At 39.7% G+C, this 26,029-nt stretch overlaps 2 protein-coding genes and 1 pseudogene across 12 annotated transcripts in view; 1 reads left to right on the top strand and 2 right to left on the bottom strand.

The window, feature by feature from the left end:
- The window catches only part of MED12L (mediator complex subunit 12L), a 349,139-nt gene that overhangs the window by 182,839 nt on the left and 140,271 nt on the right, over nucleotides 1-26,029 (bottom strand). The gene's annotated exons all lie outside the window — the stretch shown is intronic.
- Nucleotides 1-26,029, top strand: part of P2RY14 (purinergic receptor P2Y14) — a 65,553-nt gene that overhangs the window by 25,532 nt on the left and 13,992 nt on the right. The window contains exon 1 of one of the 4 annotated variants that reach the window (XM_003826464.5): nucleotides 4,077-4,403. The exons of the other annotated variants lie outside the window; for them this stretch is intronic. The gene's annotated coding sequence lies outside the window, so the exon portion shown is untranslated. Of the gene's footprint in view, nucleotides 1-4,076; nucleotides 4,404-26,029 lie in introns of those variants that run through there. 4 annotated transcript variants of the gene reach the window in all.
- The window catches only part of LOC103782964 (suppressor of presenilin-2-like), a 45,210-nt pseudogene that overhangs the window by 18,092 nt on the left and 1,089 nt on the right, over nucleotides 1-26,029 (bottom strand).

The following is a 26,029-nucleotide window of genomic DNA, read 5'->3' as shown; positions in this document are numbered from 1 at the left end:
TTAACTCATTTATAGGAATATACTCTCCATATTTGTTGGCTTTTCTCGGAACAGGCTCTTAAATCTCAGACACTGACATTTATATCACTATACAGGGTGCCTGTCATGACCCCAGATCTCCAGAAGTCCTTAGCTGCATGCTAGTGGATTCTGTTAATACATTTTCCTTACAATTTCCCAAGAGTGTTGAACTCAAAAGACAGGGACTTTAGTTTAAGGCAACATAATTTCTCCCTTTAGCTCACGACATGTAATATTTATTTTAAGGGCAAGTTCCCTTAAAATAAATATTCTCCTAAATGTATACACATTCCCTATGTCATTTTAATGTAGTACATGCTCCTTTTAACACTACAGTCATTGCTTTAAATCAATAAAATTGGACTAGGTTTGATCCACACAACCCCAAATCCCAGTTTTGGTTAAAATACACACATTTTACTCAAGGTTTTCTAGATAAGTTCTAGAACTTATCTAGTTAGTAGATAAGTTAGTAGATTACATATGAACAAACCTACTACTGCACAGCAAACTGAATATGTACAAAAGACAGTCTATTTGTATGCATCATAAGCCTTCAAAAATAAAAATGAACATATTAACTTTTACTTTTTTACTTTCACTCTGGCCTTTATGAACATGTTTAGAAGTATCATTTATGAAACACAAGTATAAGTAAAACTTGAAAGAGAAAATTAAGGAAGCAACACATCTTTACTTTTATATTCCTTTAATTAAATGAATAAAAATGTCAGGTGCCAAAGATGCAAAATTAAGACACTGCCCTGGCTCTCAACAGCTCACACAATCTAGTTGGGAGAAACAACTGGCAGACAATTAAAAATCAGTATTTATGCCAGAAGTTGCAATTATTTTCTATGAAAAATCAGACCTTAGCAATGACCTTGAGCAATAGGATATGAATAATTCCCATGAGCTTAGTGTTCCAATAATGGAACACAAGGTATAAACAAGTTAAGCATTACTCCTGGTTGTACCTCCCACAGTATTTAATACAGAAGGTTACTAATAAATTATTAGTTGGGTGACTGGATAAACAGACAGATAGAAAGATGAATGAATGGAGATATTAATAGTACTTTTTGGTAACACAGGAAGGTGAGTTTATCCTGCATAGGGAGGGAGGGGATGGGTGGTCCAGGAGTAACCTCCCATAGGAAAGGGTGGGCCAACTGCATCTGAAAGTAGTATGTTTCCACAGGGATAAACACACAGGTTAAACAGAACTCAGACAAATTTATTACACAGTTATGTAATAATTTCAAGGTATGTTAAAAGAATCAAAATCTGTGACTTCAAAGCTATTTTTACTTAGGATGAGGGTAAACATTTAATTTTTAAGGTGATTCCATGTACATAAATATCAGATATAAACAGATCAGGTGGCATGTGGATATAATATAGACTGAGAAGCAAGTACACAAATAGCTGAAATTTTTTAAAATGCAATTCAAATTCAGAATAAGCCAGGTGAAAGAAGAGAAATTATTCCAGAGAGCTGTTCTAGGCAGAGGAAAGATCTTAAGCCCAAGCAATGGGGCAAGAACCACAGATATTCACAGAGAGTTCAAACAATTGAGTGTTGCTGTGATATACAGACCAAGGCAAATAGTGGCGGAAGAAGAGGTGTCAAATCACAGAGCACTCTACTGAATTAAACACCATGAACTTATCTTTTAAGTATTAGAGACCCACAAAAGGGACACAGTGCTGCTTGTATTTTAGAGGGATTCCTCTCACGGGTGAGTGGAGGACACACCCTGTGGGTGGGAGGCAGATTGAAGGCAGGGAACACAGACAAAAAATGACCTGAGGTTTGGTGGGAATAACAGTCAAGAAATATTTAAGCATAAAAAAAAAAAAATCACCAGGCTTTGGTGATTGACTGGCTAGGAATGGATGAGACAGAGTGTTTAACTGTTGACAGCTTGGGTAATGGGTAGATGGTATTATCACAAATTGAGAGAGACACATTGAGTAGGAAGAACCCAAGAAGCATCTGGGTAGAAAGGTGCAAGGAACAACAGTGTACAGAGGTGCAAGGTGGTGAGAGATGCTGGCAGAGATGTCACAAGTGCTAACAGGGCAGGGCAAGGGCAGAGAAAGGCAAAAGCATGGGGCTCAGGATGGAATCCATAAAACATCAACATTTGAAGGCAAGCCCTTAATCATGGAGGGAACAGTGTCAGAAAGGTACAAGGGCAGTATGCCAAAGTACCACAGAGAGAATCATCATCAAAAGCTGCCTTAATGCCTCATACCCATTAAGATGGCTACTACTAGAAAGAAAGAACAAACACAACACACAAATGGAAAACAAGTGTTAGCAAGGATGTGGGGAAAGTGACACCTTTGTGCACTGTTGGTGGGAACGTAAAATGGTTCATTCAGCCTCTATGGAAAACAGCAATTCCTTTAGAAAATTAACATAGGATTACCACATGATCCAGCAATTTTGCTTCTGGGCACATAACCAAAAGAACTGAAAGTAGGGTCTTAAGCAGATATTTGTATACCCACTTTCATAGCAGCATTGTTCACAATAGCCAAAAGGTGGATGCTACCCAAGGACTATGGACAGATGAATAAACAAAATGTGGCATATACATAGAGCGGAATATTATTCAGTCTTAAAAAGAAATGAATTGTCACATGCTACAAAATGCATGAACCTTAGAGACATTATGCCAAGTGAATTAAGCCAGTCAAAAAAGAACAAATACTGTATGATTCCACTTCTATGAGATAGCTAGAGTAGTCAACTTCATAGAGAAGAACAGTAGTTACCAGGGACTAGGGGCAAGGATAAATGGAGAATTATTATTTAATGGGTACAGAATTTTAGTTTTGCAAGATGAAAACAGTTCTAGAGATGCATGGTGATGATGGTTACACAACAATGTGAATGTAATTAACGTCACTGAACACTTAAAAATAGTTAAGGTGGCAAATGTTATGTGTATTTCACCACAATCCCAAAAAAGCTACCTCAAAGACAAAAAAAATCTTTCAAAATGTCAATTGGATTGAGGAATGTGCAATGAGGAGGTCTTTGGCAGTTCTAGATAAGTGCTGAGGACAGAAGGCAGAGTGGACTAGATTACAGAGTGAATGGGAAAGTGGAGACAGCAAATGCAGACCATTTCCAACAAGTTTGGATAAGGAGATAAAGGTACCGACTGGATGACTGCTAATAAAGAGGATTCACATTTAAGGGAGAGCTTTGAGGGTTTTTGCTTTATTTTATTTGATAATGATAACAGGCATGATTGATCGTGAGCATGCCTCTCTAGGACAGAAGGAAAGAAACTGGTAAAATGGGAAAAGTTGATGCTATAGGCCCTAAACTGGATGAATTCAAGTAGACGGAGTATAGGAGACTCAGGCCTTTCCTCCTGAAAGATGTATTATGACTGTATTAATCCAGAGCATAATTTCAGAAATCCCCAGGAAGAACTTGTTAAAGAAGGAAATATGCAGGCATTGGGGTCAAGTAACAACCCAGGACAGAAACAGAATGTTGTGAAACCAGATTTAAGTCAAGGAGTAATACGAAGAATGATTGGAGACCCAAAAGCCCCAATTCAAGGCTGGAAATGTGTCAGGATAACAGATGGAGTAGAAGAGGTACTGGCATGCATCAAGTCCATCCCTAGACCAGGATAAGTCTAGAGGAGCAAATCCCCCAAGTCCCAGAGGAGATAGCATAGTCTTGGGGTCCTTTCAATATCTCTTCTCATTTGACAGTTATCTTGCCCTGCACCAATCAAGACCCTCAAGTTAACACCTACTTAAACAGCTTTCCTGCCTCCTCCCCTGGCACTGAAAGAAGGAAACGTGCAGATGTTTTACTCTCAAATATTTTTTGGTTTTCCAACTAATTTCAAGGAATTAGTTTGAAACCATGTGAATTACAACTTAAAAATACTTCCCAATAAATACAGAAGCTATTATTACAACAGCTTCACAGGAAAAGGTCATAAACAAGCATGGGAAAGATCTATCTTCCTGCTGGCTGGAGCTCTCACTTGCTCGGTCTCCCTTTTCACAGCTGGTTTCATACTATTTACTATTTGGTCAAGCCGTGCTAATCTGTAACCCTAAGCAAATCCAAATCAGGTCCAACTTATACAAGCATATATTAGAGCTGGGCTCCAAAGAATACTGGACATCTGTAGTACCTGACATTCAAGCATTTGGCAAGATGTCAATATTTCAGAGAGCACTTTAAATGTTTTGATTTGAAAGCTAATGCAGTGTTTCCCACTGGTCAACACGAGCAGTCCAGCAGAGAGCAAAATCTATTTCCCTCAACATCAAATGCTACACTCAGTTGCTGATCCTATCTTGCCTACAGAGAACCTAAAAGACTGGAAAAATTGGTAAGTAAGAAAATTCCATCTAATGCAGAGTACAGTTAAATAATATTTGTGATTCCAATGTAAAATGGCTTTGTGTGGTGCTGACATCCTAAATTTTTTTTTAATGGATGGAGTCGCAGAGTTATAGGCTATGCAAGACTTTTCCAAATTCAAGTAATAAACCAAGTCTAGTTAAATTTTCCTTGTAAATATCATTTTTTAATTTGATAAGGCATGATTTCCTTTCATGGGGCTTGTACATTAGGCATTAGGAAATTCCTATTTTAAAAATACTTATTATCCAGACAGTCGGATGGGTATGTGGGTAGTGACAAAATTAGTATTTGGTATGATAATGTGGACCAGTACAGCTGGGTTATGATATATATAATCTCAGGGCAAAGACAGTCCAATAAAGAACGAATATACTGAAGAAAGAAAACAAAAACCAGACAGTTTGGTTTAAAAGCACAAAATGCTAAAACTCTACAAATAATGAAACCAAAGGTGAAATACTTCATGCAAGGCAGCTGTGATGTCTTCTCTAAAATATTAAATGCATGGGTCACTGGTATGGATTTAATGGTGAGTCACAATTTATTTTCAAAGGAAAGAAATAGGAATTAAATAGGTCTCATAGTTGCTGTTTTATTTTTTATTAGTGTCTTAGGTTTTAATTTTCCTTTCCTTGGTTCTTCTGATTCCTTCCTCTGAGCGTTAAACATTTAAATAACAAACATTCATAGCATTTTTTGTTTTAACTTGTGGATGGCAAGGACAAGGAATATTATTGTGTAGTTTTTCTATAAATTATGTAGTAATTTCCAAAAATCTAGACTAATAGATAATTTAGAAACTTAATATACATGCTTAGAATCTACTCCAGATTATTTCTCAGGCAAAAAAAAAAAGAAGAAGAAAGAAAGTAAACAAAAGAAAATCTTTTTAAAAGGAGCCCTGTCTTCTGAATACATTATAAGAACACTGCAACTAAGGGAAGGCAGAGCTTTTTTAAAAACTGTGACTCTTGTCAACAAATGACTCTCTAAATGGAGAAAATGCAACTTCTTAAGTCCTAATTCATTTTTTTTCTTTTTTTTTATTATACATTAAGTTTTAGGGTACATGTGCACATTGTGCAGGTTAGTTACATATGTATACATGTGCCATGCTGGAGTAATGCACCCACTAACTCGTCATCTAGCATTAGGTGTATCTCCCAATGCTATCCCTCCCCCCTCCCCCCACCCCACAACAGTCCCCAGAGTGTGATATTCCCCTTCCTGTGTCCATGTGATCTCATTGTTCAATTCCCACCTATGAGTGAGAATATGCAGTGTTTGGTTTTTTGTTCTTGCGATAGTTTAATGAGAATGATGATTTCTAATTTCATCCATGTCCCTACAAAGGACATGAACTCATCATTTTTATGGCTGCATAGTATTCCATGGTGTATATGTGCCACATTTTCTTAATCCAGTCTATCATTGTTGGACATTTGGGTTGGTTCCAAGTCTTTGCTATTGTGAATAATGCCGCAATAAACATACGTGTGCATGTGTCTTTATAGCAGCATGATTTATAGTCCTTTGGGTATATACCCAGTAATGGGATGGCTGGGTCAAATGGTATTTCCAGTTCTAGATCCCTGAGGAATCGCCACACTGACTTCCACAATGGTTGAACTAGTTTACAGTCCCACCAACAGTGTAAAAGTGTTCCTATTTCTCCACATCCTCTCCAGCACCTGTTGTTTCCTGACTTTTTAATTATTGCCATTCTAACTGGTGTGAGATGGTATCTCCTTCTGGTTTTGATTTGCATTTCTCTGATGCCAGTGAGGATTTTTTCATGTGTTTTTTGGCTGCATAAATGTCTTCTTTTGAGAAGTGTCTGTTCATGTCCTTTGCCCACTTTTTGATGGGGTTGTTTGTTTTTTTCTTGTAAATTTGTCTGAGTTCACTGTAGATTCTGGACATTAGCCCTTTGTCAGATGAGTAGGTTGCGAAAATTTTCTCCCATTTTGTAGGCTGCCTGTTCACTCTGATGGTAGTATCTTTTGCTGTGCAGAAGCTCTTTAGTTTAATTAGATCCCATTTGTCAATTTTGTCTTTTGTTGACATTGCTTTTGGTGTTTTAGACATGAAGTCCTTCCCATGCCTACGTCCTGAATGGTAATGCCTAGGTTTTCTTTTAGGGTTTTTATGGTTTTAGGTCTAACGTTTAAGTCTTTAATCCATCTTGAATTGATTTTTATATAAGGTGTAAGAAAGGGATCCAGTTTCAGCTTTCTACATATGGCTAGCCAGTTTTCCCAGCACCATTTATTAAATAGGGAATCCTTTCCCCATTGCTTGTTTTTCTCAGGTTTGTCAAAGATCAGATAGTTGTAGATATGCGGCGTTATTTCTGAGGGCTCTGTTCTGTTCCATTGATCTATATCTCTGTTTTGGTACCAGTACCATGCTGTTTTGGTTACTGTAGCCTTGTAGTATAGTTTGAAGTCAGGTAGCCTGATGCCTCCAGCTTTGTTCTTTTGGCTTAGGATTGACTTGGCGATGCAGGCTCTTTTTTGGTTCCATATGAACTTTAAAGTAGTTTTTTCCAATTCTGTGAAGAAAGGCATTGGTAGCTTGATGGGGATGGCATTGAATCTGTAAATTACCTTGAGCAGTATGGCCATTTTCACGATATTGATTCTTCCTACCCATGAGCATGGAATGTTCTTCCATTTGTTTGTATCCTCTTTATTTCCTTGAGCAGTGGTTTGTAGTTCTCCTTGAAGAGGTCCTTCACATCCCTTGTAAGTTGGATTCCTAGGTATTTTATTCTCTTTGAAGCAATTGTGAATGGGAGTTCACTCATGATTTGGCTCTCTGTTTGTCTGTTGCTGGTGTATAAGAATGCTTGTGATTTCTGTACATTGATTTTGTATCTTGAGACTTTGCTGAAGTTGCTTATCAGCTTAAGGAGATTTTGGGCTGAAACGATGGGGTTTTCTAGATATACAATCATGTCGTCTGCAAACGGACAATTTGACTTCCTCTTTTCCTAATTGAATACCCTTTATTTCCTTCTCCTGCCTAATTGCCCTGGCCAGAACTTCCAACACTATGTTGAATAGGAGTGGTGAGAGAGGGCATCCCTGTCTTGTGCCAGTTTTCAAAGGGAATGCTTCCAGTTTTTGCCCATTCAGTATGATATTGGCTGTGGGTTTGTCATAGATAGCTCTTATTATTTTGAAATACATCCCATCAATACCTAATTTATTGAGAGTTTTTAGCATGAAGCGTTGTTGAATTTTGTCAAAGGCTTTTTCTGCATCTATTGAGATAATCATGTGGTTTTTGTCTTTGGCTCTGTTTATATGCTGGATTACATTTATTGATTTGCGTATATTGAACCAGGCTTGCATCCCAGGGATGAAGCCCACTTGATCATGGTGGATAAGCTTTTTGATGTGCTGCTGGATTCAGTTTGCCAGTATTTTATTGAGGATTTTTGCATCAATGTTCATCAAGGATACTGGTCTAAAATTCTCTTTGTTGGTTGTGTCTCTGCCAGGCTTTGGTATCAGAATGATGCTGGCCTCATAAAACGAGTTAGGGAGGATTCCCTCTTTTTCTATTGATTGGAGTAGTTTCAGAAGGAATGGTAGCAGTTCCTCCTTATACCTCTGGTAGAATTCAGCTGTGAATCCATCTGGTCCTGGACTCTTTTTGGTTGCTAAGCTATTGGTTATTGTCACAATTTCAGATGCTGTTATTGGTCTATTCAGAGATTCAACTTCTTCCTGGTTTAGTCTTGGGAGAGTGTATGTGTGGAGGAATTTATCCATTTCTTCTAGATTTTCTAGTTTATTTGCGTAGAGGTGTTTGTAGTATTCTCTGATGGTAGTTGGTATTTCTGTGGGATCGGTGGTGATATCCCCTTTATCATTTTTTATTGCGTCTATTAGATTCTTCTCTCTTTTTTTATTAGTCTGGCTAGCGGTCTATCAATTTTGTTGATCCTTTCAAAAAACCAGCTCCTGGATTCATTAATTTTTTGAAGGGTTTTTTGTGTCTCTATTTCCTTGAGTTCTGCTCCGATTTTAGTTATTTCTTTCCTTCTGCTGGCTTTTGAATGTGTTTGCTCTTGCTTTTCTAGTTCTTTTAATTGTGATGTTAGGGTGTCAATTTTGGATCTTTCCTGCTTTCTCTTGTGGGCATTTAGTGCTATAAATTTCCCTCTACACACTGCTTTGAATGCGTCCCAGAGATTCTGGTATGTTGTGTCTTTGTTCTCATTGGTTTCAAAGAACATCTTCATTTCTGCCTTCATTTCGTTATGTACCCAGTAGTCATTCAGGAGCAGGTTGTTCAGTTTCCATGTAGTTGAGCGGTTTTGAGTGAGTTTCTGAATCCTGAGTGCTAGTTTGATTGCACTGTGGTCTGAGAGATAGTTTGTTATAATCTCTGTTCTTTTACATTTGCTGAGGAGAGCTTTACTTCGTATGTGGTCAGTTTTGGAATAGGTGTGGTGTGGTGCTGAAAAAAATGTATATTCTGTTGATTTGGGGTGGAGAGTTCTGTAGATGTCTATTAGGTCCACTTGGTGCAGAGCTGAGTTCAATTCCTGGGTATCCTTGTTGACTTTCTGTCTCGTTGATCTGTCTAATGTTGACAGTGGGGTGTTAAAGTCTCCCATTATTAATGTGTGGGAGTCTAAGTCTCTTTGTAGGTCACTCAGGACTTGCTTTATGAATCTTGGTGCTCCTGTATTGGGTGCATATATATTTATGATAGTTAGCTCTTCTTGTTGAATTGATCCCTTTACCATTATGTAATGGCCTTCTTTGTCTCTTTTGATCTTTGTTGGTTTAAAGTCTGTTTTATCAGAGACTAGTATTGCAACCCCTGCCTTTTTTTGTTTTCCATTTGCTTGGTAGATCTTCCTCCATCCTTTTATTTTGAGCCTATGTGTGTCTCTGCACGTGAGATGGGTTTCCTGAATACAGCACACTGATGGGTCTTGACTCTTTATCCAATTTGCCAGTCTGTGTCTTTTAATTGGAGCATTTAGTCCATTTACATTTAAAGTTAATATTGTTATGTGTGAATTTGATCCTGTCATGATGTTAGCTGGTTATTTTGCTCGTTAGTTGATGCAGTTTCTTCTTAGTCTTGATGGTCTTTACATTTTGGCATGATTTTGCAGCAGCTGGTACCAGTTGTTCCTTTCCATGTTTAGCGCTTCCTTCAGGAGCTCTTTTAGGGCAGGCCTGGTGGTGACAAAATCTCTCAGCATTTGCTTGTCTGTAAAGGATTTTATTTCTCCTTCGCTTATGAAGCTTAGTTTCGCTGGATATGAAATTCTGGGTTGAAAATTCTTGTCTTTAAGAATGTTGAATATTGGCCCCCACTCTATTCTGGCTTGTAGGGTTTCTGCCGAGAGATCCACTGTTAGTCTGATGGGCTTCCCTTTGAGGGTAACCCGACCTTTCTCTCTGGCTGCCCTTAACATTTTTTCCTTCATTTCAACTTTGGTGAATCTGACAATTATGTGTCTTGGAGTTGCTCTTCTCAAGGAGTATCTTTGTGGCGTTCTCTGTATTTCCTGAATCTGAACGTTGGCCTGCCTTGCTAGATTGGGGAAGTTCTCCTGGATAATATCCTGCAGAGTGTTTTCCAACTTGGTTCCATTCTCCCCGTCACTTTCAGGTACACCAAGCAGACGTAGATTTGGTCTTTTCACATAGTCCCATATTTCTTGGAGGCTTTGCTCATTTCTTTTTATTCTTTTTTCTGTAAACTTCCCTTCTCGCTTCATTTCATTCATTTCATCTTCCGTCGCTGATACCCTTTCTTCCAGTTGATCGCATCGGCTCCTGAGGCTTCTGCATTCTTCACGTAGTTCTCGAGCCTTGGTTTTCAGCTCCATCAGCTCCTTTAAGCACTTCTCTGTATTGGTTATTCTAGTTATACATTCTTCTAAATTTTTTTCAAAGTTTTCAACTTCTTTGCCTTTGGTTTGAATGTCCTCCTGTAGCTCAGAGTAATTTGATCGTCTGAAGCCTTCTTCTCTCAGCTCGTCAAAGTCATTCTCCATCCAGCTTTGTTCCGCTGCTGGTGAGGAACTGCGTTTCTTTGGAGGAGGAGAGGCGCTCTGCTTTTTATAGTTTCCAGTTTTTCTGTTCTGTTTTTTCCCCATCTTTGTGGTTTTATCTACTTTTGGTCTTTGATGATGGTGACGTACAGATGGGTTTTTGGTGTGGATGTCCTTTCTGTTTGTTAGTTTTCCTTCTAACAGACAGGACCCTCAGCTGCAGGTCTGTTGGAATACCCTGCCGTGTGAGGTGTCAGTGTGCCCCTGCTGGGGGGTGCCTCCCAGTTAGGCTGCTCAGGGGTCAGGGACCCACTTGAGGAGGCAGTCTGCCCGTTCTCAGATCTCCAGCTGCGTGCTGGGAGAACCACTGCTCTCTTCAAAGCTGTCAGACAGGGACATTTAAGTCTGCAGAGGTTACTGCTGTCTTTTTGTTTGTCTGTGCCCTGCCCCCAGAGGTGGAGCCTAGAGAGGCAGGCAGGCCTCCTTGAGCTGTGGTGGGCTCCACCCAGTTCGAGCTTCCTGGCTGCTTTGTTTAGGTAATCAAGCCTGGGCAATGGCGGGCGCCCCTCCCCCAGCCTCGCTGCCGCCTTGCAGTTTGATCTCAGACTGCTGTGCTAGCAATCAGCGAGACTCCGTGGGCGTAGGACCCTCCGAGCCAGGTGCAGGATATAATCTCGTGGTGCCCCATTTTTAAGCCCGTCGGAAAAGCTTAGTATTCAGGTGGCAGTGACCCGATTTTCCAGGTGCCGTCCATCACCCCTTTCTTTGACTCGGAAAGGGAACTCCCTGACCCCTTGCGCTTCCCAAGTGAGGCAATGCCTCGCCCTGCTTCGGCTCGCGCAGGGTACACGCGCCCACTGACCTGTGCCCACTGTCTGGCACTCCCTAGTGAGATGAACCCGGTACCTCAGATGGAAATGCAGAAATCACCGTCTTCTGCGTCGCTCACGCTGGGAGCTGTAGACCAGAGCTGTTCCTATTGGGCCATCTTGGCTCCTCCCCTAATTCATTTTTATACCTCCCAACTTTCTTGCCAGTATTCCACAAAGAAAGCATTCACAAGAGAAAAATGAAAAAAAAGTATGTATGTGTGTATGTGTATATATGTGTGTATATACATATATAAAATATCCTACTGTGTGTGTATATACACACACACACATATATAACCCACTGTGAAAGTGTGTGTGCATGTGTATCCCAGTTAACATAATTAAAATGACTAGACTAGCATTTGCATCTCTCCACATCAGTCCATCAGTCCCATCCATTATAGGGGAAGATGCTTCACTGCCTTTAGTGTTTCTTCAACACAAAACATTTAACAAGTCGCTAGGGATCAACACATGGAATTCAAGATAGCCTGAGGAGAAGAAAATCCAGAGTAAAAGTTTGTTTTGAAAACTACAATAAAATCTAGGCTTACTTGCCTTTTGCCATACTCTTTGATATTGATACAAATACATATATTTTAACATTTGTAATTTTACTAATAACCTTTGGTATTGCCATTTTTGAAGGTAAAAAATTGTAAAATATCAACAATTTGATCACTCAACCAACTAAAGAGATATAGTCTCAAAAGGCAATCCCAGATGCCAAAGGGCAAGGAGAAAACCACTAATGATATTTTACATAATTTTTATGTGATAGCGAGATCTAAGACTTCTAACTAACACTTCCAAGTACAAGTACTAAACTCCCATGAGTATAGTCCCCCGTTTTTAAAGCCTTTACACAGATACTCTCATCTCACTGGATGTTTTTGGCAACCAGGAGACACTGGAAAAGGCCTTCTATTCTTGCTCCTGTTTCACCAATTAGCAAATAGGGTTCTAGAGAGGTTCAGTGATTCAGGCAAGATGACACAGCTAATCAAGACCAAGCATGGTACTTGAAGAATAAAGTCATCTGGCTTCAAATCCACTACCCTTTCACCTATCACTCCTTGTCTCTGACCTAAGGAAATGACCAGGTCCAATAAAAACCATGATTAATATATAAATACAAGTTAGATGCAAGAGTGCACAAAACTGGTCAGTCCCTTCACTGGATATTTACATAACAGCAGCAATAATCACACTGTATAAAATAGTCAATATTATTGGGACTCAGATTTTCATAGAAGCAATCTTGCATGGTGGATAAAGGAGATGCTTAAAGATAAACAACTAGATTTGAATCTGCCATGATCTTGAGCTACACCTTTTGTTTTGTTTTTTAGCTCTTTCACCTCTGTGACCCTCTTCTATCCCACTTCCTATTAAATAAATTTTAAAACAGATAAAGCCAAACAGCTGCTGAGAAACTAAACAAGACATGCTAGTACCTGGCACGCAGCAGCTATTCAATTAAAATGGAGTTTCCTTCCCATCCCTGCTAATAACTTATTAGGATAAAAGTGTAAAATCCCACTGGAAACTGCTTGAGCTGTAATCCGAGAGTCAGAGGTCCAAAAAAGAAATCACAGAAATAAAGGGTAAGGAGTACCTCTCCCAATTTACCTGCCATCATTCCCACAAAAAACTGGGCGTTGTGTCAGTACACAGGTAGTGAACATCTATTGACACAGGCCCATTGACTACCTACTACCTTAAGTAATCTACACTCTAAAAAACGGGGCCACTCCTTCCTGGCCAGAACAATGGTCCTGACAGTTATGGAGCCTGGAATTACAGGTCAGGGGCTGTGAGACCCACAGGTGGTGGCCATATACAAAAAAAAAAAAAAAAAAGGTGGGAGAAAGACATGAGGATTACTACCTGTTTGATTCACAGATCTGGTGGGTAGATAAACAACCTTAAAAATGCTCAAGAAAACAAAGTGAAAGATATGTGTTCTGTACAAGTTACAAAAATGAACTGGGGAAGTTTTGTATATTTTTAAATTTAATTACTCCTCATAAAATGTGGTGTCCTTTTTTGATATTTATAGACAGTCCAGTATAATACATATATTTAATAGCTTAAGAGCTGGAGTGCTAAAACAAGCAAACTAACAACCATAACAAAATCTCTTATCAGAAAATATAGATAAATGTATTTTAGCCAAGAATTCTCAAATTTTTGGTCTCAGGATCCCTTTTACTCTTAAAAAATTACTGAGGACCTCAAAGAGCTTTTGTGTATACCTATCCATACTTATTATTTTAGAAATTAAAATTGTGACAGTTATAAAACTTTTAAATAGCAGGTTAACACAGGTAACATTTTTATAAAAAATATTTTCAAAAAAATTTATGTCAACAAGTCGTGTTATTCTACATTTTTGCAAATCTCTTTAACATCTGGCCTAGAGAAGACAGTTGGATTCTCATATCCACTTCCATGTCCAATCTCTTGCAAAATGTTTAGGTTAAAAGTATGTTGAAGAAAATCCAATCCCATACAGATAAATAATGGCCTTCTGGATTTTCTTCTTTGACAGCACAAAACTCAACAGGTGGTTTTTTAAAGCATGATTGCAATATTGGATCTAAAACCATGTCAATGAATATTTTATACTTTGTAACACTGAAATCTTTTGGTCTTGACCTTTAAGTCTATGTGTTTTACTTATGCCCAATTTTATAACATCATACATTGGTCATGTAGATAAAATACATTCATGCAGAAATTTGTAAATATAAACACTTTTCATTCTACAGTACCAAAAAATCATACTAATTAATATTAGCCCTCCTCACAGTGTCAATACCGGAAAGCTACGAAACTCACAACAGCAGACAGAAGCTTTCCAAAATTCTGCTTTCAGTTTGAAAGCTTGAATTTTATCATTGTCAAAAATTGTCTCTCAGTTCATTCAGTTTTGAGAAAATGTTTGCCAAACACGCAAGTACAATTATTAGTTTGTCATTCGATCAAGTAAAAATGGTGTTCCATGAAAAATGCATCTAATTCAGCTTATAACTCAATTATACAAGTGTTCATTCCTCTAGACAATCATAAGTAGCAAATGTACTTTATACATAATTAATATTTTGGCACACAAAATATTAAAAAGATATTTTTATGGTTGAGATTTAATAAAAACTAGTATTGCTTTATTAAGCAATTGGTAAAACTGATTTTTCTTTTCTTGTTTAAGATTGTATGTCAGTAAGGTATAAAATGCAATGAACAGTTGAGTGCACTGCCTTGATTTGTGCTAAGACACCTGAACATTTTACACATCATGGCTTTTGCACCATCAGTGCAAATTTCAGCACGATGAAAATAGCAACATCTTAGTACTCTTATAAAGATGGATTTGATTTCATAGTGTCTCTGAAAGGGTGTCAGGAACCCCTGAGGTTCTGCAGACCACATTTTAAAAACCACTGTTCCAGGCTGGGCGCGGTGGCTCACGTCTGTAATCCCAGCACTTTGGGAGGCTGAGGTGGGTGGATCACCTGAGGTCAGGAGTTCGAGACCAGCCTGACCAACAAGGTGAAACCCCATCTCTACTAAAAATGCAAAAATTAGCCGGCCAAGGTGGCAGGTGCCTGTAGTCCCAGCTACTTGGGAGGCTGGGACAGGAGAATTGCTTGAACCTGGGAGGCAGAGGATGCAGTGAGCCAAGATAGTGCCACTGCACTCCAGCCTGGGCGACAGAGCGAGACTCCATCTCAAGAAAAAAAAAAGAAAAAGAAAAAGAAAAAAAGAAAAAATGTGCACTGTTCTAAACTTTAGGACAGAAAAGTTTTAAGATACAAAAAGCACTAGTTAGAAAAGAAAAAAACGATAATTTGATCCTTAAAATTGGTAAATTTTGCTTCTTGAAATATAACTTTAAAAGTGAAAACAGTAAGTCACAATCTAGAAAGCCTATTTATAGTAGAGACACCAAACAAAATATCAACAATATTCAAAGAAGTCTACAAATCAGTAACAGCATAAACAACCCAACAGAAAAATTAGCAAAAAATGTGACTAGACATTTCATAGAAATACCAGTGATCATATGAAGAGATGCCCATATCATTTGAGATCACTGTACAAATGAAGACTACAATATAATAACATTTCATAAGAAAAAAATTTTTAATCTGAAAAGATAAAATGTCAGAGAGGACTGATATCCACAGGATCACTACACATCATTGGTAGGAATATAAACTAGTGTAACTTCTTTGGAAAACAGTTTGGCAGCTGGGCGCAGTGGCTCACACCTGTAATCCCAGCACTTTGGGAGGCCGAGGCGGGCAGATCACCTGAGGTCAGGAGTTCGAGACCAGCCTGGCCAACATGGTGAAACCCCATCTCCACTAAAAATACAAAAAATTAGCCAGGCATGGTGGCGGGCACCTGTAGTCCCAGCTACTTGGGAGGCGGAGGCAGGAGAATCGCTTGAACCCAGGAGGTGGAGGTTGCAGTGAGCCAAGATCGTGCCACCGCACTCCAGCTTGGGCGACAAGAGTAAGACTCTGTCTCAAAAAAAAAAAAAAAGAAAAAAAAAAAGCCAGGCGTGGTGGCTCATGCCTGTAATCCCAGCACTTTGGGAGGCTGAGGCGGGTGGATCACAAGGTCAGGTGTTCAAGACCACCCTGGCCAACACGGTGAAACCCCGTCTCTACTAAAAATACAAAAAATTAGCTGGGCGTGGTGGCATGCACCTGTAGTCCCAGCTACTATGGAGGCTGAGGCAGAATCGCTTGAACCTGGGAAACGGAGGTTGCAGTTAGCCGAGACTGGTACTCCAGCCTGGGCAACAGAGCGAGATTCCGTCTCAAAAAAAAAAAAAAAAAAAAAAAAGTTTGGCATCACTTCCTGAAGTTTAACATTCATGCTGTCCTTGACTCAGTAATTTAATTCCTAGGTTTATATCCACAAGAAATTTTCAAATGTCCATCAATAGGCAACAAAGATATGCATCTCGGCATGACTCACAATGGCAAAAACCTGGAAATACCCCAAATACAAGAAACTGAATTAACTATGATATGGTCACACAGCAGAATGCTATACAGTGACCAAAACAAAATTAATTATAGCAATACTTAATAACATGGATGTGTACGATATATATGAAATCAAATTTTATATATTTATGTCAGTAAAATATATAGAAAAATCATGAAGAGATTACATACAGTTTTAAAATCATAACTTCATTCACACACACTTTTAGGAATACATATAGATGTTACAAAAATATGTAAAACAGGAAAAGTGAAAGATTGAAGAACACGTGACTCAGGTAATGTGGAATAAAAGTATCCAGAGAGATGGCATGGGGGTGGGAGGATGGACCATTTAGACAAGAGCAGCTGCTTACTGTCAAGGTCTTGGCTTTCGTTTTGGTTACTGAGTCTGAAGGAGATTATTAACATCGTTAAGAATAACAAAATAAATCTGTAAAAAGTCATCCTTGCTTGAATGCTGCATAACAAGAATGCTTCCTGAATCAAGAATTATGATTATTCTAATTCTGTGATCCAGAGATTTAAAAGGATATCTATATATGTTAATCTACTATGCACATTGAAGTGGCAATTCAAAATATAAAAGTACATTTTAAAACTCTAGAAGTGCTGAACAAACTCATCATTTGACAGTTAAGGAAATCCTTAATTTGACCAAAGTTGTATAAGTAAGTTCATTCTGAAATTCCATAAATATTCATTGAGCTTCTAACTGTAGAGCAAGCTCTATTCTGGGATCTTCTAATTTTGCCGTTAACAAGAGAAATAAATTCTGGTCTGGCAAAGCTTACCTTTAAGAAGGGCTGTATGTAAGAATAGGGGGAGAGGAGAATAAGTTAAAAAATATTAGATTGGTGCAAAAGTAATTGCAGTTTTTGCCATTGAAAGTCATCACAAAAACCACAATTACTTTTGCACCAACATAATATTTTAAACAACAAAGGGAGACAAGAGAAAACAAACGTGGTAAGAGGCTAGAGAATGCGACATAGGGGGAATGGCTATGTTAGATGCCATGAACAGGAAAGGCCTTGCTGAGAAGGTGACATTTTAACAGAGACCAGCATGTGGCAGCCACACAAAGGTACCAGAGACTGACAATCACAGGCAGAAGCCAGCTCCAAGGACCTCTGCCCAAGTGAGTTGCTTTTACTTATTTATTTATTTATTTGAGATGGAGTCTAGCTCTGTTACCAGGCTGGAGTGCAGTGGCGCGACCTCAGCTCACTGCGACCTCTGCCTCCCGGGTTCAAGGAATTCTCCTGCCTCCGCCTCCCGAGTAACTGGGATTACAGGCACGCCCAGCTAATTTTTGTATTTTTAGTAGAGATGGGGTTTCACCATGTTAGCCATGATGGTCTCGATCTCCTGACCTCGTGATCTGCCCACCTCAGCCTCCCAAAGTGTTGAGATTACAAGCATGAGCCACCATGCCAGGCCATGAGTTGCTTTTAGATCTTTTCAGAATCAAACTTCAACCCCACTATAGGGAATATTCAAATTCGCCTGAACATTCCTGCTACTCTTATGCAAAGCTTGACAAAAGTCAGCTGGTCATGCTTGCAGGGCCCTGCCCCCATCAGTTTACAAAGGTCCAGAAATCTTTCACAATTTAATGAGACTGAGGAAAACATGCACCTGCTCAGAGTTCTGCCAGGCATTAGATGAGCAAAAAGCTCAAGTGGGTAGGTTAAGCTTTTACTTTTTATTTTGAATTTTTGTTCCACTGGACCAAAATACCGAAGTAGCTTAATAATCTACATCTACAAGGAATATTGGTTTGCCTGCCAAAGGCACTAAGTGTCTGCTACCCTGCTTTCTTCACAACCTCCACCGCATACAAAAAAACACGCCTGAGCTTTTTCTACAAGTTAACCATGTCCATGACGTGGTTAGAAATAGAAGAGATAGAATAAAGTTCGCTGGAACGTTTGCTGCTTCAGGCTGGACAGATTCTTATTATAGGTAAAAGAGTCACACAGCTGAGGATAGGCTTCTGCTACCCACCAGGAGAGTGAGGGTGACCCCTGACTAAGGAACTTGAGAGCAGGGTTAATGATAGTCCACATTATATGGGCATCACTTATGCCAGGCTTCTCCCAGCCATTTACTAGAAGAGAGGCATGCAACCAAGTTAAGAACATACAGGTTGGATATTACAGTAACTGAGGCTTCGAAGGGTTGGGTCCTAGTTGTAGGGGCTCTGATTACCATATCTGGGAACTTAACCCATTAAGCTCCCTTCATCTTTCTTCCTGTGTAAAATAAGGATATTTTTGGTCATTCATCAGAAAGTTTATACAGCACCTACTATGAACCATTTGCTGGGTTAACTGAAAATACAAAGCTCTCTCCCAACACAGTAAAACAGACAAGCTAGTAAAAACAAATACTTTCAATAGGATGCAATATTCTCTATTGATTAAGGCTGTAAACTGGCAATGACCTCGATTCAAATCTCAGCTCTACAACATACTATTTGCAATACCTAGACAGACAATTTATTCAAGCTCTCTAGGCTTTGTTATCCTCCAATATAAAACAAGATTACTTCTATCTTGTCAGGACCACTTGAAGCTTTAAAAGTTACTAACTGTAGTTAATTCAGTTTCACTGCTGCATAAAATTTCACTAGGCAAATAATGGGTTTTTTACCCATTCTCCTGTCAATAATCATCTGGGTTATTTCCATATTTTTGCTATTACAAACAGTGCTTCTATGAGTGTTCTTGCACACGCTTCCTGGCATGCATCTGCAGGAGTTTTCTAGGGCATACACCTAAAAGTTAAAATGCTCAGCTACAGAGTGAGTGAATGTTCATCTTCACCAAGTATTTCCAATTCCCTTTCCAAAGTGATAGACTTTTTAAATTTCTCTACTCAGCATTATGTTTTTAAAGTCCTAAAAGATTACATATAGCGTGAACAATTTTTACAAAGGAATGTATGTACATATGGACTAAAATCATTAGTTTTAAAAGGGAGGAAATAAAAAACACACAATTCAGGACAGAGTTACCACAAGGCGGAGGAAGGCGGATGGCAGAGGAGGAACAGGAACGATCCAAGAATGCCTGTGGGACTCTCGCTCTCAAGTCGGTGCTGTGTTTTTGTTTTTGTTTTTTTGAGACGGAGTTTCGCTCTTGTTGCCCAGGTTGGAGTGCAATGGCACGATCTCGGCTCACCACAACCTCCGCCTCTCGGGTTCAAGTGATTCTCCTGCCTCAGCCTCCCGAGTAGCTGGGATTACAAACACCTGCCACCACGCCCAGCTAATTTTGTATTTTTAGTAGAGACAGGGTTTCTCCATGTTGGTCAGGCTGGTCTCAAACTCCCCACCTCAGGTGACCCGCCAGCCTCGGCCTCCCAAAGTGTTGGGATTACAGGCGGGAGCCATCACGCCCGGCCCAGTGCTATGTTCTTTTTGTTGTGCTTTAACTTATACTACATGTAGTCTTTTCAAAGTATCAAACATTCCATTGAAAAGAAAGACTATATTTAAAAGCAATTAATACTGTCTGTGTTTGGTAAAACACAAAACTCAAAATGAATGGTAGCTATTGCTACAGAATGTGATGAGAATAAGAGATGACAAGACAGCGTAGCTCAAGGTGAGGCATGACTAAACTCAGAGGGCATGAGAGTGCTACCCTGTGGAGGTGAGGCAGCCGGGCTCGTCAACATCCAGAGCTGCAAATGACCCAGATCTGCAGAAACTAGAGATGTTCAGGGGAGGAGGGGAAAGAAATGGGGCTGCTCAGATGCCAGAACAGCAGGCTCTGAGCTCCAAGAGGGCAGGGACAATGTTGGTGTTTTTTATAGCTTTATCACCAATAGCACATACACTGTCTGGTAATAGGTGTTAGAAGAATATTTGAAAGGTGAAAAGAAAATTTTGTTTTATAGATGATGGTTTTAAACAATATTAAAAAAAATTTAGTTTCAAGGGTACATGTGAAGGTTATATAGGTAAACTCATGCCACAGGGATTTGTTGCAGATTTTTTTTTGTCAGGTACTAAGTCTAGTACCCAATAGTTATCTTTCTGCTCCTCTCCCTCCTCCCACCCTCCACCCTCAAGTAAGCCTCAGTGTCTACTGTTCCCTTTGTGTCCATGAGTTCTCATGATTTAGCTCCCACTTATAAGTGAGAACATGTGGTATTTGGTTTTCTGTTCCTTTGTTAGTTTACTAAGGATAATGGTTTCCAGCTCCATCCATATTCCCACAAGACATGATCTCATTCTTTTTTTATGGCTGCATAGTATTCCATGGCGTATATGTGCCACATTTTCTTTATCCAATCTGTCACTGATGGACATTTAAGTTGATTCCATGTCTTTGCTATTGTGAAATAGTGCTGAAATGAACATTCATGTGCATGTGTCTTAATGGTAGGATGACTTCTATTCCTCTGGGTTTATACCCAGTAATGGGATGGCTGGGTCAAATGGTAGTTCTGTTTTCACACCAATCAGAATGGCTATCGTTAAAAAGTCAAAAAATAACAGATGCTGGCAAGCTTGCAGAGAAAAGAGAACACTTCTACACATTGGTGGGAGTATAAATGAGTTCAACCATTGTGGAAAGCAACACTGTGATTGCTCAAAGAGCTACAAACAATGTTTTAAATAAAGACTACTTTGGCATAGAGGAGTATATAGAAAGAGAAAAGAAAATGGCCAAGAACAGAACAAGAAACATCAATTTTAAGGATGGGCAGAGGAGACCCCACAGGAAAGTAAGAAGGAAACGTAAGAAAAATAGCAGAGACACCCAGGAGACTGTTATTAGGCATTTGTTACCTGTCAGGCATGGAGCACAGGACCCTTCCCTCAAAACCAACACACACACGTGTGTGTGTATACATGTGCATATAGGCATGCATATATCAGCAAAAAAAGTCCATGAATACACAAGTTTACACACACATACAAACATAACACTTTGTTTTCTTGTACTGAAGTACTTTCAAAATAAGTTGCAGGTAATCATGACCCTTCCCTTCTAAATACTTCAATATGCATCTCTAAATACTCTCTCGCTTAACCATACCATCAATATTTCTGGGAAGATTATTACTCAGTAATATCACCTAATCTAGAATCTGTATTCAGAGTTATACAACTGTCTCAAAACAATTTGTATGGCTATTCCCTCCAGTCAACAATCACCACTCATTAATGGTGTTATTTCTCTTTGGCCTGTTTTAATCTACGACTGTCCCCTTCCAGCCCATCATGTTTGTTTCTCGTGGCATTGATTTTTTAAAAGAGTCCAGGCTGGTTGCTTTATCAAATGTTTCATATTCTAAATTTGTCTGATTGCTCATTGAAGATTTTTGATACAGTTTATTACAAAAGTATGTTGTGTACATCTAATTACATCATATCAGGAGGCATATGATGTCAGATTATCTCACTTTTGGTAAAGTTGGATCATTCAGTGACCACCAGATCTCTCTGCTTCAGAGGTATACTTTTCATTACTCTAAATGATGGGGGAGTATGTTTTCAGACTGAAAGATACTATTCTCCCACACCCATTCACCCAGTGGCTTTTGGCCACAATTGAAGCTTATTGCCTGAATCAGTTATCACACTGAGGTTGCAAAATGGTGATGTCCTAAATTCTACCCTTCTTCTACCTTTACTAGCCAGCATTCTTCTGTAAACAAGAGCTTTCTCATTCGCATCCTACCTTTTTGTAATCTGTACTTTTAATATCACCATAAACTCCTGAATTTGTTTCGGTTTTCAATGTATTTTCATCCGTTGCTATCATTCTCATTAATGCCCAAACTGTCCCAGATCTAGGAGTGCCCTCAAGTCGGCTTCTGTGTCCTTTTTTAGCATTTCCTAATCGGTCTGAGCACCTCCTTGCTTTCTGATCAAAAGATGTCACAACTCAGCTTATACTTTTCCTGTACCTGATCGGAAATCAGTAATTTCTCTTAAGGAGCCCTGTTTCCTTTCAGTGGCTAGTGAGAGTTCCAAACAAGATGAGCTCACTGACAGTGGGAAGTCACTACTTCTGCATTGGCAGGGGGGTTTCACTTTTGTTATTTAAAAATGGCTTGAGCAAGTTTACAGCTATTGGGGTGTCATGACTTACAGACATACAGATTTTATTACTTTTCTTTATTAAGGACTTTGAGCAGGTTTAAAGTTTGAAGGGAAGTAGCCCTTAGAAAGAGACGTTGAAAACAGAAAAGAGAAAAGCAACACATAGAGTTCAAAGAAACATTAGAAGGAAGTGGAAGTGCATTTAAAAAAAAAAAAAAAAGCATGGAGTAAAACAAAACTAGTCCTGGCACGTTTCACAGTCCAAGGATGTCAATGAGCATCAAAGTGTAGTGTATAGTATAAAGAGAAAGGAGTGTTTATCAGAATTTTTTTACATACAGGTATTATATCTGAGGCAATAATGAAATGGCATCTAACAGCTCCCCTGGGGCAGGGCAAGACATAAGACTATTTTCTTACACTGTACTTGACTGACTTCTATTGAAATTCATGGGAAAGGTGAAATATCACAAGTGGAATGTTCTAAAACAGACACGCATATTCAAGAACAGATAGATCCCGGCCGAGTGCGGTGGCTCACGCCTGTAATCCCAGCACTTCAGGAGGCCGAGACTTGCGGATCACAAGGTCAGGAGATCAAGACAATCCTGGCTAACACGGTGAAATCCCGTCTCTACTAAAAATGCAAAAACAAAAATTAGCTAGGCGTGGTGGCGGGCACCTGTAGTCCCAGCTACTTGGGAGGCAGAGGCGGGAGAATGGCGTGAACCCAGGAGGCGAAGCTTGCAGTGAGCTGAGATCACACCACTGCAGTCCAGCCTGGGCAACAGAGCGAGACTCCATATCCAAAACAAAAACAAAAAACAAAAAAACAGAACCCAACATGTGAGCCTAGGACTCATAAAAAGTAAAGGTCTTTGATTTCAAATACAACTTGAACAACATCTTCAAGCTGCATAAAAGTACATCTTTCACCCTTAAGTCCTACTAAGTTTGCAACTAATACAGTTGCTCCATTGTTGCATGCTCTAGTTAATAAAACACAAATTCGTTTAAGAATTGCTCAATTCGCCTGGCGCAGTGGCTCATGCCTGTAATCCCAGCACTTTGGGAGGCCGAGGCAGGCAGATCACGAGGTCAGGAGATTGAGACCACGATGAAACCCCATCTCTACTAAAAATACAAAAATAAGCCAGGCGTGGTGGTGGGCACCTGTAGTCCCAGCTACTAGGGAGGCTGAGGCAGGAGAATGGCAGGAACCCGGGAGGCGGATCTTGCAGTGAGCCAAGATCGTGCCTCTGCACTCCAGCCTGGGCGACAAAGTGAGACTCCGTCTCAAAAAAAAAAAAAAAAAAAAAATTAGCCGGGCATGGTGGCACGAGCCTGTAGTCCCAGCTACTCAGGAGGCTGACGCAGGAGAATCGCTTGAACCCGGGAGGTGAGGTTGCACTGAGCGGAGATCACAAAACTGCCCTCCAGCCTGAGCAACAGAGCAAGACTCCGTCTCAAAAAAAAAAAAAAAAAAAAAAGAATTGCTGAATTTATAAGTTATTACCACAGTATGTTTTATTAAAATCAAAGAACCCTCTAACAGGGATTAATACACAAAACAGGGAGGAAACATGCAACATTTTGGGTTAGAGAGTATATGGGAATCACTTCTGTACAGTATTTCTACTCCCACTTAAAATTCTGGATATTTATATTCTTTTCCTTTGGCTATATAAGCCTGAATCTTGAACAAACATACAAGTGGTTGATATTCAGCTAAGCAGTTAAAGCTGTTGTTTTCTCACACATGGAAATTTGTCTTCATCTTCACAGCAGAGGATAACCACTAATGGTCTAACAGCCCCATGATCTGCAGATCTGAGTACTGCTTGCCTGAGAAATGCAAACAGCATCTCAGTGAGGCGAAAAGAGGTCATGGATTCATTTCCTTGCCTGGCCCCAGGGAATAGGACCACATATTCCAAAACAATGCTGCAGAAGAACAGGCTGGAAAAAATTCAGTAATTCAGGCAGCTCAACCTAGTTCCAGGAGAAAAAAGAATTGGTTCCCAAAACCCTGAAGCCAGGAGTGATGCAGAGCTTTGTGCCACTCTCATGAAAGATTAGCATTGTGTAGGGACTGGTAAATTAGAACTGAAACACTCTGGACTTCATACATACGCTCTGTTGTTGAGTGCCACTTCCTGTGACTAGAATAGAGGGATCATCAGAAGCAAAACCTCTCCCAATTTGTCCCTTGTTCAAGCACTGCTGGGCCACATACTGGAGGAAGCTCAGAGCACTCTGCAAAAGGTCTACTGTGCCTCCTGCAGCCCTGAATTTCAGTGTAGAAGAGCGTCAACTTAAATAAACTTAAAGAAGAGGGGAAACTGTCAGGAGCCTGACAGTTTATTCTGTTATCAGCTGAGTCACTCCCTGTATGCGCAATGTTCCCACTGAGTCACAGCCTGCCTCACACCAGGTATTTTATTCTTATGGGAACAGGAACCCTAGATGTAGCTGAGGTAGCTACTACTTCTCCCCTCATTTTAGACATGTAAAAACTGATACACAAAGGCAGTTAGTAATTATCGCAATATTCTAGCGCCATACATGTAGCCAAGGCCCACTGTATCCCACAAGCATGCATGTAATCATTATGCTGCACTGTCTGTCCTCTGTCCACTATTCCAACAGAGCAGTAAATAAAGCACACTTCACATTCCTAGACCTTAGCATACGGATTACTTACTGCTGATGAGTTATTCAATTACAGTTAAGGTCTGACCCCAACAAGAAAGCTAAATTCTCTTCCTGTATCAAAATCATCTGAAACATACCTACCATTAAGGGGTCATTCCAGTGGTTCTCAAGAAAATTTAGAAATGTGTGGGGACATGGCTGGTTGCACAAACCATGGCGTTCTACTGCCACCTAGTGGATACAGGCCAGGGATGCGGCTAAACACCCAACAATACACAAGACAGCCTACCCACAAAGAACTGAAACCGAAAAAAACAGTTAACAGTACCAAGGCTGAGAAACCCTGGACTATTCCAATCATTATAGGCAAAAAATTACAGGTCCATCCTGACTACCAAGATGCAGTCCCTAGAGTAAAGGCTAATAGTGGGTGGCCATTTTCCTGGCCCCCAGTTTGCCATTCGGGAAGACTGCATGACTATGTATCCATTGGAGGTCATGAGGTGCCTATGCCACACCTCACCCTCCACTGACAGCTCCCATGATCCATTTGCATAATCACAAAGTGAAGACAGGCTGGAGTTCTTAGACATGCCAAAAATGCTAGACTTGCACTCTGCCACAAGCTATGCCAAAAGTGTTTTGAAGGAAGCGATTAGAATACAAAGTAAAGACTATGTTTGGATATTATCAGTTTATAATCCAACCTAATCCATCCCCCCTTCCCATTCTCACACATAATCAAGAGTTGGATCTGTTTGTAGCAGAAATTCAGATTTCTTTTATCTTTATGGGTTGTAAAGACTGTGAATACGAAGATCAAGAGGGAATCAAGAGAGGGCCGAATTTATGCTTTGGTGGAGGAGGAAGTTCTTGGGTATCTGCAATTCAGCCTAAGAAGAATATTTAGATATTTCTAATGTGAAAACTTAGCACAGC

This window comes from Pan paniscus, chromosome 2 (genome assembly GCF_029289425.2).
Source record: "Pan paniscus chromosome 2, NHGRI_mPanPan1-v2.0_pri, whole genome shotgun sequence".
Taxonomy (NCBI): domain Eukaryota; kingdom Metazoa; phylum Chordata; class Mammalia; order Primates; family Hominidae; genus Pan; species Pan paniscus.
The sequence above is the reverse complement of the archived record's forward strand: the minus strand, read 5'-3'. Positions and strand labels throughout refer to the sequence as shown.